Source organism: Nicotiana tabacum, chromosome 12, assembly GCF_000715075.1.
Source record: "Nicotiana tabacum cultivar K326 chromosome 12, ASM71507v2, whole genome shotgun sequence".
Classification (NCBI taxonomy): domain Eukaryota; kingdom Viridiplantae; phylum Streptophyta; class Magnoliopsida; order Solanales; family Solanaceae; genus Nicotiana; species Nicotiana tabacum.
Genome location: NC_134091.1, coordinates 54,810,216 through 54,820,282, shown reverse-complemented (window position 1 = coordinate 54,820,282; position 10,067 = coordinate 54,810,216). Strand labels below are relative to the sequence as shown.

Sequence of the window (10,067 nt, the reverse complement as noted above, 5' to 3'; positions counted from 1 at the left end):
GCATATAGAATTAAATAGAGTAAGTTCTTGAACCTGGGCATCAGGGAATGAATTCGCAATTAGGATAGGCATATACCTAATTGACTTGCTTGATTGAAATACATGAAGTGTAAATGCATTCTTGTTAATCTTAATTCCATAGATATATATATATTAAGTTAGCTTGGATAGGCGAATAAGAACTCGACAGATTCTTATGAGCAATATCAACCCTGTCAATCAATGATCCAGATAAATTAATTAGTCATTTTAAGCTAAGAACGCAACATGATTGGTAGCTAGCCTATGACCTTGAAATATCCTCTCCTACTGATTGTAAACCGAAATTGCTTAAGTGTTGTGGTTGATTTCTAGTTATTTCATTGCTTGGTAGTTCCTTAGGTAGTAAATTAGTCAACTCCATATTTTGTGATAAATCTCTTGAATCGATAAGTTGTTGAGTTTGAATCAGTCAAGAGTTACTCATAAGTATTCGTGAGAACGATACTCTACTCACTACTCTATTACTTGACGACCACGTATACTTGCGCGAGTGTGTTTGGTTGCAACAGGTAACTTGTAATAACTACTTACATACATAGTAATAGTGCGGCTCAATAGAAAATTTATTTTTCACTCCATAGAAGCAACGGAATGGTATTATGCCTCATATAGTTTTTCCTGAACCAAATTCTATTAAAATTCCTTGTTATCTTATTTGCTTTTTTTTTTTTTTTTTTTTTTTTTTTTAAGATTGTGGTATTCAAAATTCACTAATGCGACTAATTCAGGTTCACAATTTTTTTTTTCTAATCTACTAGCTCGACTGATTCATATTTGCATTAATTAACCTAACTCATAAAGTAAACCGCCCTTATCAAAAGATTTTTGTTCTCGGGCTAAGATCAGGCTACAGGATGCTTAAAGGTCAAAAAAAACAGAATACTATTTCTTCCAATACATTTCTAGTTCCTAGCTATAACAAAATAAATGATAAATGATAATTGTAATAGTAATAAGTAGTTACGTAATTAATTTGGGGTGATGGGGTTGTTTTGCTTGTTGGTATAAAACAACATCCAAAAGTGGACCAAACAAGAGGGACTCTGGTCATCATTGTAACTTAAAAACACACTTGTATACATCTCTTTCACCATTTGGTTTGTTTTCGTTTCCCCATCTAAATTTCTGGTACTGACCTCGAAAACCAAACTACTCCCAATGTAACCAAACACTAGGCTTCTTATACCCTTCTCTTATAAGTATATATATATGAACTTCACCCTTTTCCTTTAACCTCAACCTCAGCTCTCATAAAAATAAAATCCCCCGCCGGCGCCAAAAAAAAAAAAACAACTCGCCGGAATTTTTTACAAAAATGACACAGCTTCTTTCTGAAGATGACTGTGGCTATTCCAGTAACAGGACAGTTGTGGTTGGAGTGAAGCTGGACGGAGCAAGTAGAGAGCTGTTAACATGGGCTCTTGTTAAAGTTGCTCAACCTGGTGATCTTGTCATTGCTCTTCATGTTCTTAACAATAATGGTATCTTTCTTCTTCCTTTTCTCAACATTAAAAAATACAAACTTTTCTTGATTTCCAACTCTCTCTTTGTCTTTTTTATTTTGGGGGTGCCATTTTTTGCCCTCTTGTTTACTTTCATTCTCTCCAATTCTTGTTTCTTCCGCTTTAAAACTGGACTTTTGGGACCATTTTCTATTAAAATTGTTTTGGAAAGTGAAATGCTTTTTTCTTAGCTTGTTAAAAACATTGAAAAAAGTTGGTTTTTTTTCCTCACCTAACTTTGCTTTTAATTTTTCTTTAAATCTCGTTTGTTTGAGCTGAAATTGGGTTTGAGGTAAGCTTTTTTTTTTACTTCCCTGAAAATTGGAAGTGGAATATTTTCGAAATCATTTCTCTAAATTTGTTTTGGGAAATATTTTCCTTCTGCTTTAAGGGGGAAAAGTTTGTTTTTTCTCCTCCTTTTTATTGGTTGTTTCTTCCACTTGAAATTGGGAAGCGAGAATTATTAATTTTTACTACTTTTCATAAAATGGAAACTTGACAATAGTGAAGAATGAAGACCGTTATGTCCCAAAATTTGTTTCCGATATGTTTTTGCTTCTACTTGAAAAAAGAAACTTTTCTTTTCTATTTATTCTTTCTGTGAAATTTAGACTGAGAATTTTTGATTCATTGGTGAAATGGGGTTTTCTTTTTGGTACAGAAATTGTGGATCGTAATGGGAAATCGTCACTGTTGTCATTGGTCAAAGCATTTGACTCAGTTCTTGCTGTTTATGAAGGCTTCTGTAATCTCAAGCAGGTAACTTTCTCAAAATTTTCATCATTTCGCCCAAGAAAGTTACATTGAGTTTTTTTGGCTTATTTTAATTGGAGTATTCTCTGTCTAGTGAATATACTTTATATTACTGAAAACCATTTTCAAGTTTTGTCTTTTCTGGTGGGGTTGAATTGGATTATGACATAGTTGGTGGATGGAAATACTGAAGCATTAACTTTTTTGGTCCTTTTTCTTCATTATGAGTTAGCATAATTTTTTTTCCAGTATGCTTTATCTAGTTGATGTCTTGCTGGAGCAAAAGTCTGAATTTTTAGGGTGCCAATGCAGGTGGATCTTAAGCTAAAGATCTGCAGAGGTACATCAATCCAAAAAATTATTGTTCGTGAGGCGAATGCGTACTTAGCAACAGATGTTATACTCGGGACTGCCAATCATCATACAATCCGTTCATCAGCTTCAGTTGCAAAGTACTGCGCTAGAAAGTTGCCGAAAGATTGTTCAGTATTGGCTGTTAATAATGGAAAAGTTGTTTTTCAAAGGGAGGTGTCGTTAGCAGCGTATGCCAGTTCAAAAGGTTGGCATTGGCATTTGTTTTTCGGTTCATTGAGCAAGATATGTAATTCATCATAACTGACTTGCTATGTTTTCTGTTTGCTGCTTGTGTATGTAGAACTTGAGCATCACCATGGGAATCGTTTGCTTAGTGTAATTCAGCGGTCACTGACTAAAAACTCTAAAGTATTAAACGACAGCACCGGGCTGAATCCAACAATTTCCCGCAGGCAAGATGGTTATCAGACTCTGGGCGAGGCATTACTAAAAGCTGCTTCTGTATCATCAACAGAAAATCCCCTTAAACAGAACTGTTCAGTTTGTTCGCCGGGCTGTCCATTGCCTGATAATTCTTGCACCCAAACACATGAAGAGTCTTCAGACAGTAACAGTGATGATAATTCAATGGCTATAGTACCAGTGCAAAAGCAAGCGTCAGGATCTAGTTCAATCTCATTGCTGATAAAGGATTTGCCGGAAGCGAGGCCTGGTTGGCCGCTGCTTCGCCGAGCCATTTTATCAAATCGACAAGCTACTGACACTTTGTCAATAAGAAAACTATCTGTCGTTCAGTGGGCATTGTGTCTGCCGAGTAGACATCTTTTGTGTATTGAAGATGCAGCCAAGAAAGATCTACACTCGGGTGATAATGATGAAAGTCAAGCTCCTGTACTAGATGAAGAAAGCGGCGCAATTGTTCTTGTCAATCACGAGACGACGTCCTCTAAATCTTCTCAAGACGAATCACCACGAACATTACCAAGAGAACTGGAGGGACTTCATGAGAAGTACTCTGCAACTTGTAGATTGTTTAAATTCCAGGAACTTCTCTTGGCAACCTTGAGCTTTTCCTCAGGTTTTGATTTTTTCAGCTTTGGATTTGCAAGAGGTTTCAACTGTGCATATTTATAGTTGATTCAAATTCATTTTCATGATTATACAGAGAACATGATTGGTAAAGGAGGAAGCAGTCAGGTTTTCAAAGGCTGCCTTCCTGATGGCAAGGAACTTGCTGTGAAGATCTTAAAACAATCCGAAGATGTAGTGAGAGAGTTTGTTTTGGAGATTGAGATTATTACTGCTTTGAGTCACAAAAACATAATCTCCCTTTTTGGATTCTGTTTTGAGGACAACCGCCTTCTCCTTGTATATGATTTTCTATCAAGGGGAAGCCTTGAAGAGAACTTACATGGTATGCTAATAACATTTTCTAAACTTTTGGCTCTTTTCCAGTCAGAGTTATTACTATATTATCCTATACGTTGTGTTTTAAGAGGCAAAATATTGTCTAGAAGTAAATTAGAGTTATGAACAAAAATAGAAGATTTTAGGTCTTCAATCTTTGACTGGGGAAGTTGTTCATTTAGGTAATAAAAAGGATTCACTTCTGTTTGGTTGGAAAGAGAGATACAAAGTCGCCGTTGGTGTTGCTGAGGCATTAGAATATCTTCACGGCAGAGATGCTCAACCAGTAATCCACCGTGATGTAAAATCGTCAAATATACTACTCTCTGATGATTTTGAGCCGCAGGTGATGCTCTTTTACCCTTTTGCTGCTTCGTTTCCTGTATTCTTTGGGATTCAGATTGCTACTTTGATCTAGCTAGTAGTTTAATTGGCATTTTCCTTTTTCAGCTCTCTGACTTTGGACTTGCTAAATGGGCAACAACCACCTCATCTCATATTACATGCACTGATGTAGCTGGAACTTTCGGGTACGTAACTTCTTTAGCTCTCTAGTCCTCTTCAAACTTAGAGAAACTTGAAGGGAAATCATTTACTTGGTGCCTAGTGGGTTAAGGGAAGATTCTAAATTCGGATGCTGCGTTTGATGAATAGTTCATAATTTTGAGGGGTCTCACAATATTCTATCCTCATAGACAGTCTCTCTCTCTATTTTTTTTTTGGCAAGGTCCTCGTAGGACATTCTTTTCTGATTGTGCTCTGCAAATTTTGGTCCTATATTCTGCATCTGCCGAGTTCTGTGCGACAATATTTTTATCGTACTTGGACGCTTCTATGCTTCTAATCCTACACTTAAATCCTATAGTGGCAAAAGGAGAAGATGAAGTTGATTAGTTACATGGCTGTTTCCTCGTCCTTTAGGTCGTGTATACATCTGGCACTTTCAAAAGAAACACCAAGCAAGAAGTTTCGTAAAAGAGTATATATAATTGATTTTGCAGGATTTATTTGATTTTAAAAAAATCATTGCGCATGAAGTTCTTATCAAGTAGAACCATGTGAACTTGTTCAAAGAGAAATTGAATAGAAATTATGTGACGTAGTTGTATTTTCCTCTAATGAATTGTTCTGTTAAACTGTGTTTTACTGCAGTTACTTGGCTCCCGAATATTTCATGTATGGAAAGGTTAATGACAAGATTGATGTCTATGCATTTGGAGTAGTACTTCTTGAGCTTCTTTCAGGAAGAAAGCCGATAAGTAACAATTGTCCGAAGGGTCAAGAGAGCCTGGTTATTTGGGTATGTCTTGTGTGCTCATCTGGTTAATCAGCTTCTAACTGAGTCAGTTTTGCATCATAAACTACAACATCAAGTATCAAATTTTGCAGGCAAAGCCAATTCTGACTTGTGGGAAGTATGCCCAATTACTAGACCCACAGTTGAGTTCTGAATACGATCGTGAACAAGTAGAAAGGATGGTGCTAGCTGCTGCCCTTTGTATCAGACGTGCTCCACGAGCTCGACCACAAATGAGCATTGTAAGTCATATCCCCTTGTTGATTCTGGTGTTTCTGTGCCCGGCGAATACTTGGAGAAATCTTAGGGACATAATGCTTTGACGAATCTTTTTAGCTTCTAAGCAAAATGAGCGATAATCAAGTGCGAAGCGTTAGAGTTGTGGCACTTATCATGATGCAATGTTGTTCGACTTTCCTGTTCTTCGCCAATTATTCTTATGATTAGCACTGAGTTCAAGATTCTTGAAAATTTATTTTATACTTGAGGACCATGGTTCTTTCCTCTTTAGGATTTTCCACGTGCTACAATATTTGTGTGTTTTGTTTCTTCGCCTTGTCCTTGGCTAGATATAGAAGTCTCTAGTGTTTACGCTCCTGGTATTTGTAGGTTTCGAAGCTGCTCAAAGGTGATGCTGAAACAACCAATTGGGCAAGGTTACAAGTCAATGGTTTAGAAGGATCTGACACAAGGCTACCGATAAATGCCATAGAAGGGGCCGATATGTTGGAAGATGACACTTTTTCACAGTCTAATCTGCGGTCACACCTTAACCTTGCATTGCTCGGTGTTGAAGAGGATTCTCTATCACTAAGCAGCATTGAGCATAATGTTTCGTTAGAGGACTATTTGCGAGGGAGGTGGAGCCGCTCATCAAGCTTTGACTAACCAAATTTCTTCTGGAGATCAAGTACTCGTCCCGTTTATGATTCTTGTGTATATTGTCTCTTCATTTTTACTCACCGTCTTCAACTAGAGGGCTGGTTATTTGGCGGGTTTTGGATGAGAGGTTGTTATCGGTGTGCCCTCCTCTTCCCCCTTTTAGTCATAACTAGATAATATTTTGATGTGTAAGTTTTGTGGGAGAAGGGTTTAGTTCTCTTCTCAATAAGAAATCAAGAACTGGCCCTTATTTTTCAAGTGTATATGTATAAAACTCTTGTCAAATTGAAAATTATAGTAATAGTTTCCCTGAATTTCTCATCAAAAGCTAATGAATTTTTGTTTGCTCTTGCCTACTAATACTTGACTAGCTGCAACTTTGCTTTAAAAATCATCAGCCTTTTCTTGTTCTAAGATGGCAAATTTTTATTAGCTTTCCCTTTGCCCTGTAGGTGGGCGTTACTATCATGTTAAATTTCCTCACATGTTTTGTCTTTTTTTTGTCTGCCTCAGCTCATGAATATATATTAGTAGATGTAACATTTTGTCAAAGATCATTGTACCTTCAAAGTAACTAATCTCTCACACCACCACAGAAACAGAGAGTTGCATACTGCTGATTCTAATCAAAAGTGAAGTTCTACTTCTACATCAATGAAAAGTAAAGTGACACATCATTCTCCACTAATGTCACCGACACTTGGGTTTTAATTTCCTCCATAGAATTCCTTCTATTATTTTGGGCAAAAGGGTTCTTTAGTCACCAAAATTTCCCCACAATAAAGGCTAACAACTACAAGTTTGGTTTCTTCTTCCCACTATTGAGATTGAAAAGTACTTGCACAAATAATTTGATACTTTAAAGAATTGAACATAAATTAATTAGATATATGAATAATTGAACAACACAATCAAGATTTGTCCATCCAATAGAATTTGCGAGCATTTAACCAGATAGGTAGAATGAAGATGGTATTGAGTTTAGCCCGTCCGGCATAAATTGTTAACAATTAAACAACACATGCAATATTTGACCATCCCGCCAAAACTTATGAATAATTTAACAAGATAGGTAGAATGAAGATAGTACCAAGTTTAACCCATCTAAAAAAACTGTCTAACAATTGAACAAATTAATACAATATAAGATTTATTCATCGGGAAAAATTTGTGAACAATTTAACAAGATAGGTGGAATAAATTACACTACCAAGTTTAGCATGTCCGGCAAAACTTGTGGAATAACACACGAAAGATTTACTCACCCGACAAGACTTGTAAATAATTTAACAAGATAGGTAGAATAAAGATAGTACCAAATTTAGCCGATATTGAACAAGCGTTGTTGTGTAGCGTCAGGGTTATTTTTGCAAAACTTCCTTAAACAAAGATAAAATATAAACAGTGGCCTCAAATCTCCCTATTTGTGCAAATCTCCCCAATATTCAGTGTGTTAATACAAGGCCCATTAAACTAGCTAGTCGGATTGGATCAGCCCAATAAGCATAGTGGAAAAAGAAACTTTCAGATATTAAGGGTGTGTTTGGTATGAAGAAAAATATTTTTCGGAAAATATTTTCTAATTTTCCCATGTTTGGTTGGCTTAAATATTTTGCAAAATATTTTTCTCATCAACTCATTTTCCTTCAATTGGAAATGTTTTCCCTATCAAGAGAAGGGAAAATATTTTCCAAAATTCTTTTCCAACCTTCCCTCCATTCCCCACCCCCACAACCCCTACCAACCCATCCCAACCCCAACCCACCCTCGCCTCACCCCACCCCATTCTAAATAAAAATATTATTAATAGTACTTTCTTTTCATGTTATAAATAAAATATTTTTTTTCATTTCAACAAATGAGTATTTTCTTTTCACGGTATAAAAAAAGTTTTTTTTTTCATTTTAACAGAAAAAATATTTTCTTTTCATGATGTAAAAAAAATATTTTCTTTCATTTCAACATAATGATGTAGTAAAAAATATTTTCTTTCATTTCAATAAAATGTGTAGTAAGAAGTATTTTCTTTTATTGCAACAAAAAGAGTATTTTCTTTTCACGATGTAAAAAAAGTATTTTCTTTCATTTCAACAAAATGAGTATTTTTTTTCTTGATGTAGAAAAAGTATTTTTTTATTTCAACAAAATGAGTACTTTATTTTCATGTTGTAAAAATATTACTTTCTTTTTTAACCAAAAAAAGAGAGTATTTTTTAAAGTTATGGAGCACAAATTTCAATGTTATTTTTGCGTAAATAAGTAAAGTAACACATTAGTTCCTTTGAATTTGTGTAAATTTTTAGAAGAATAATTAAATTTTGAAGAAAATAGAGTCTAGAGAAAGTTGGGTATTTGGGTTGGGTTGGGTTGGGTTGGGAGGGGGAGAGGGAGGGGGAGCACAGGAAACATAGGGACTTGGGGGAAGGAGGTGAGGAGAGTAGCATAAAAAATTATTTTCCTAAAAAATATTTTCTACTCTCTAACCAAACACTAGAAAATATTTTTCGAAAAAAGGTTTTCACTCACCAACCAAACAAGGGAAAATAAGTGATAAAACCAATCATTTTTCTTGAAAATATTTTCTAAAAAAATATTTTCCATGAAAAATATTTTCCTTCGTACCAAACACATCCTACATTGAAAACTAGTTTTCTCCTTTAATTAGTTTAAATGTCAAACTCTTCTAGTTTTTGTCAAACATAATCAGGATGGTCAAGATTTTTTGTTTATATTTCCCACTTTGTTTTTCACCTGCACGTTTGGAAAAGACGCTTAATGCTTTCTTCATTCATTTTACCAAAGAAATCAGACAAGTAGGAAACTTGCATGAATAGCGAGTCCGGAACCAAAATAGAAGTTTTTTTTAGACTCAAGAGATCAAAATAGGTGCATAAAAACTGGGCATCATTTTATATATAGAGCATATATATTATATGCGCTATAGGTTAAAGGCCAGTTACCCTGTTAACATATAGTGCATGTAATACATGCGCTATACACTTTATTTTTGTTTGTAATGACTGCCATGATAATTCACTAGTGTAGCACATGTAATACATGCGCAATACACATAGCGCATGTATTGCTCATTTTTTTCTGACTTTTTGAATGATAACTCTAATAATTGTACGACAAAGCACTTATTTGTATGCATATTTTTCAGGTGCCAACGTCACTTATAGTTCCTTACTTAAGGCCGGATTTTTATTTTTGAAGAAATCATTCTTGAGTGAATTTGAACAAATTTGCCTTTGTTCTTCATCATTCTTTATATTTTCCTTCACCTTCATCAATCTATACAAAGTTCTCTTTGAATCTTTCTAAGATGTATGATAAGCGAAGAGTTATTGTTGCGTTATGTTGGGGTGGCGAGACGGAGAATAGCTCGGTGCACTATAGTTGTTCTTCATAATGTATCGTTAAGTTGCCACTCACATTGGAGTACCATATATTGGTAGCTCTGATTTGTAAAACGTTCGGTGAATATTAAGGTAACCGGAAGATATCCGTATTTACGTACTCCACAAGGGTGTGGCTTGTTATGTCGAGTTTAACATCAATAACGATGATACTTTGCAAGATTTTTTAAGGATTCCGGATGAACACATGTTTGTTCTTGTGATAAGCATGCTGGAAATTTATGTAAAGTCCGAAGACGTCAACAAGACTGATGTTCCGCAAACTACGGCTAACACACAACCATCTGGGGATATTTTCGGAGCTGTTTTATCCGAATAGGTAAGAGTATGGCCTGATCTAAACTTATTTTCACATGGCATCTAGAAATGAGGATACAACTTCTCGCCAATGCAGCAACATGGAGGGTCACCAAGTTTACAAAATTTATAGGCTGTGTGGTAAATTGCAAC

At 35.4% G+C, this 10,067-nt stretch overlaps 1 pseudogene; it reads left to right on the top strand.

The window, feature by feature from the left end:
• The first annotated feature begins 1,025 nt into the window (after positions 1–1,025).
• On the top strand, positions 1,026–6,525 carry LOC107820789 (protein kinase STUNTED-like; annotated as a pseudogene).
• The last annotated feature ends 3,542 nt before the right edge of the window (positions 6,526–10,067 follow it).